The sequence below is a fragment of the Vulpes vulpes genome, chromosome 3 (genome assembly GCF_048418805.1).
Source record: "Vulpes vulpes isolate BD-2025 chromosome 3, VulVul3, whole genome shotgun sequence".
Taxonomy (NCBI): Eukaryota; Metazoa; Chordata; class Mammalia; order Carnivora; family Canidae; genus Vulpes; species Vulpes vulpes.
The window spans coordinates 134,099,683-134,104,301 of record NC_132782.1 but is presented as its reverse complement, the minus strand read 5'-3'; positions in this window follow the sequence as shown (position 1 = coordinate 134,104,301).

The window sequence follows — 4,619 nt, the reverse complement described above, 5'->3', positions numbered from 1 at the left end:
CACACATACTCAACCTGTCGTGTGGGCAGGGGTGAGGGAGGTCTTGGCAGGTTGGCTTGTGCTTTGCCCCTCTGTTTGCCTTTTGCTCCCTCATCGATGATACATCATTAACATTCTTTTACTTCTTATGTTTCTGTGTTTTTGTATTTTCTATTATTCCTTTCTAACTGGCATGTAGTTTGGTATTGAATGAGAAGATCTTTACCTCTTAAGTGAAGCATGTTGTTCATTTACATTCAGTGCGTTCACCATCTATTTGATTTAAAACATTCGTACTTGGGCTTTCTCTTTGGCCTGTCTGCTCTGTTCTTCTCAGTCAGACCCTGAAAGAGGCAAGGAATGTTGCGCCCAAGATTGTGAATCCGAGAAACCACCGAGGAGCCCACACTGATGCAAACACACGAGGGTTTATTTACAAGCTCGAGCTTGGGTCCAAGAATACCCGACACAGCAGAGCAGGGACTTGGACCCTGAGGTGCGTTTCAGCTTAGTTTTAAGGACTGGTCTAGGGGACCTCCAGAAGGGGTGGAGCAATTCCTCAAGTTCTGTTTACATTTTGATATGGGGCCTTCAAGGGCATTGAGCTGGGTTCTTATTCTAATAAGGGCTTCCTGCTCGTGGCTTGGGCTCTGTTTTTATTCTAATATGGGGCTTTCTAGGACTTTAAGCTGTAAACTGTTTTCTTCCTGTAACTGAAGTAAAGTTCAGCTCTTATTCACAGGGGCCTGGGATGGCTGTACTTGTGATAACGCTGAACTTAAAGTGGAATGGCCTTGATTTTCTCGGCCTCCATAGGAATCCACTTAGCTGGGAACCTGTCCATTCTCCCTGCTTATCCTCAGACATCTCAACTTAATCCCTGCTCTGGGCATTTGCGTTGTGTCTGAAGAGTATGGACCCCCTGAGTTGATGTAATTTTATTGTAAATAAATTCAGTGAGGAATTCTAGTTTTTTTCTTTCAGGTAAAGAGATAGCAGCCAAGAAGCAGGCTACAAGCAAACTGGCAAAGTAGAGAGCATGCTTTACATAAGAAATGGCCAGAGACGCCTGGGTGGCTCAGTGGTTGGGCGCCTGCCTTGGGCTCAGGTCCCCAAACTGCATCGGGCTCCCTGCCTGGAGCCTGCTTCTCCCTCTGCCTGTGTCTCTGCCTCTTTCTCTCTGTGTGTCTCTCATGAATAAATAAATAAAATCTTAAAAAAAAAAAAAGAAAACCTCGTATTAAAAAAGAAAGAATAATTATCCAACTTAGGACTTCTATTATTCACTATGAATCTTTTTCTTAGGCAGAATAATCTATTTCCCTCGAAGAGCTTTACTTTTTTTAAATTTTATTTTTTAAAAGATTTTATTTACTCATGAGAGACACAGAGGGAGAGAGGCAGAGACACAGGTAGAGGGAGTAGCAGGCTCTCCATGGGGAGCCCGATATAAGACTCCATCCCAGGACCCCAGGATCATGACCTGAGCCAAAGACAGACATTCAACCACTGAGCCACACAGGTGCCGCCCTCAAAGAGCTTTAAATAAATGTGAGTAGCATGTTTTTTAGTATTTGCAGTGTTTTCTGATAAAAACAGCATGAGTTCCATAGAGTCTCAGGCCTGTCAAGCACTGGCCCTGAGTGTGAGGACAGCTCAGGTCATGGTGGGTGCATGGGAAAGGAGAGGATGGCCCTGCAGTTCTTGCAATACTTTTTCGGTAGGCCCTTTCTGGCCCTTTCTACAAGATGACACAGCTGAGATATTGCAAAGAACACCAAGTGAGGGACGTGGACAACTCCAGGTGTTCCAGTGGGGGAGATGTGGCTGCATGAGCTTTTATGTCGACAGTTTTTGTCTGGGAACATCTGGTTCGTGGTTGAATCCTGACCTCCCAGTCTTCTCAAAGAGCAGAACTGAGACCTGTTGGCCCCCTCAGTGAGGGAGTAGACAAGAGCTATCATAATACTCAGACAGTGATTCCCCTGGACCTTAGTTCAGTAAGAAATCGAACCTTATCCAACTGAAGGACCAGGATGGATATGAGAATTTTCCATGATGAAGAGATTTTCTTTTAAAATATATTTTTTCCTGAGGAACTCATATTTTTGTAAAATTTTATTTTCTGTTTGTTTTTCTTTCCTTCCCTTTCATTGTGATAAATGTATTCTTTAATTCCTCATTACCTACTTCACTCATCTCCACGCCCCACCCCTCACACCTCCCCTCCAGGTACCATCAGTTTGTTCTCTATAGTTAAGAGTTTGAGTCTTGGTTTGTCTCTCTTTTTTTCTCCTTTGCTTGTTTGTTTTATTTCTTAAATTCCACAAATGAGTGAGATCATATGAGTGAGAACAAATAGTATTTGTCTTTCTCTGACTTACTTTGCTTAGCATTATACTCTCTAACTCCATCTCTGTTATTGTAAATGGCAAGATTTTGTTCTTTTTTTATGGATGAATAATATCCCACTATACACACACATACACACACACATCTTCATTACTCATTCATCTATCGATGGACACATGGGCTGTTTCCATTGTTTGGCTGTTGCAGAAAATGCTGCAATAAACACAGAGGTACATGTATCCCTTTGAATTAGTGTTTCCATATTTTGGGGATAAATACCCAGTAGTGTGGTTACTGGATCATATGGTAGTTCTATTTTTAATTTTTTGTGGACCTCCATACTATTTTCCATAGTGGCTGCTTCAATTTGCATTCCTACTAACAGTGGACAAGGGATCCTTTTTCCCTACTTCCTCGCCAACATCTGTTGTTTCCTGTGTTGTTACTTTTAGCCATTATGACAGACAAGTGTGAGGTGATATCTCATTGTAGTTTTGATTTGCATTTCCCTGATGATGAGTGATGTTGAGCATCTTTTCATATTTTCTTTAAAAATGTAAACCTCATAACTGACCTGTGAATCAAGAGTGAGTGGTATCACTGGTGAGTGGTTGTCATAGGAACTCGAACTGAATACATGGTGAATCAGCCCTTCTCTCAGGAAGAACATTATGGCAGGTCTCAATTAGTATGCATGTCCTCACAGCCCTGCTTTCTAGCAATAGCTGACCCATTCCACCCATTTTATAGTAGGATCTTAAAACTGATGTGATTTGATGTGGGGTTCAGGAACGAACAGTCAAGAAAGAATTCTTGAGACATTTTTGGTGCAAAAAAAGGTGGTTTTATTAAAGCATGGGGAAAGACCAGTGGGCAGAAAGAACTGTACTGGGAATGTGAGGAGTGGTGATTGGTTGTATACTTTTAAGTTGAGAGGGGTAAGGACAAAGGAAGTTTCCAAAAGGATTTTCATATGTTAAAGAAGACTTAACTGTTGCAGGATTTCTGTTACTCTAGTGCCTGTGGTCTGGGTCACTCCCCTTAGAAGAATGAAGAAGTAGAGGAAAGAGTGATGGCCAACAAAGCAAAATTTATTGAGCAATAGCACAAAGCTCTCAAAGGGGAAGAGGACCTGAGGCGGTTGCCCGTGGGGTTTCTAAGTTTAGGGGATTTTATGAGCTCTTTAGCAGAACTATCTTAAACAATGGGGGTGTGCTAAGTCGGGACAATCAGGGCTTTGGTTGTGTATCTGTCTACTTATCAGGTTAATGTCCACGTGCTGATGGTCTTTTGTTGGCTGACATCTGGGGGCTTAGGTCTTAAGCACCTCTTGCCTAGGGATCCCTGGGTGGCACAGCGGTTTGGTGCCTGCCTTTGGCCCAGGGCGTGATCCTGGAGACCCAGGATCGAATCCCACATCGGGCTCCCGGTGCATGGAGCCTGCTTCTCCCTCTGCCTATGTCTCTGCCTCTCTCTCTCTCTCTCTCTCTCTCTCTCTGTGACTATCATAAATAAATAAAAATTTAAAAAAAAAGTACCTCTTGCCTAGGATGGTGATGAATGCTTGTGGTGACTTGTTTTATCTTAGGACGTTTTGCAGAAGTCATTTCTGCAAAGGCTTCAAAACAGAATGCTAGCATGGTCCTGTCTAAGCTGCAAAACAGGATGTTAGTGATGCTTTATTTTAGCTGTCCTGACTCCATCTTTTCTTGCTGGGGCCCTTGGCCCTAACTACTTCACTGTCCAACTAACTCCTAACATCACAGGATTCTGGAGGCCTGGCTATTGTCAAGCTAAGATTGCATTTTGCCACCAGCAAAGCATTACATTAAGACAGTTGGGAATTCCTGGAGGACTGTCCTACTCTACCTGTCTCAAGTGTTTGTCAGTGGGCTACAAGTTATAAGGAGGTCTAATTTTATCTACATTTCCTTTTGCCTTTGTTCTCCATGTCAAAAACTACACCCTTTGTTTTAAGAGTCCTCTGAAGCATCTGTCATCATGAGGATATAGAACGTGGGGGAACTTTATTCAACTAACATTTTCCAGATACTAATCAAGTGCTGGACATAGAAATAGAAGCTAAGAAGACAATGATAAAGATAAACTAGTCTCTGGTGGCAAGGCATCATCAGCAAGACAGAGTAATTGGATAATTCACATTTTCAAAATCATGCTATAGGTACAATGAAAGCACAAAAAAGGGGCACCCTGCCCAGTTTGGGGGATTTGGGAACTCTAAGATTTCAAGGAGAAACCTGTCTGCAAAATAAAAGTGAGGGTCTGTA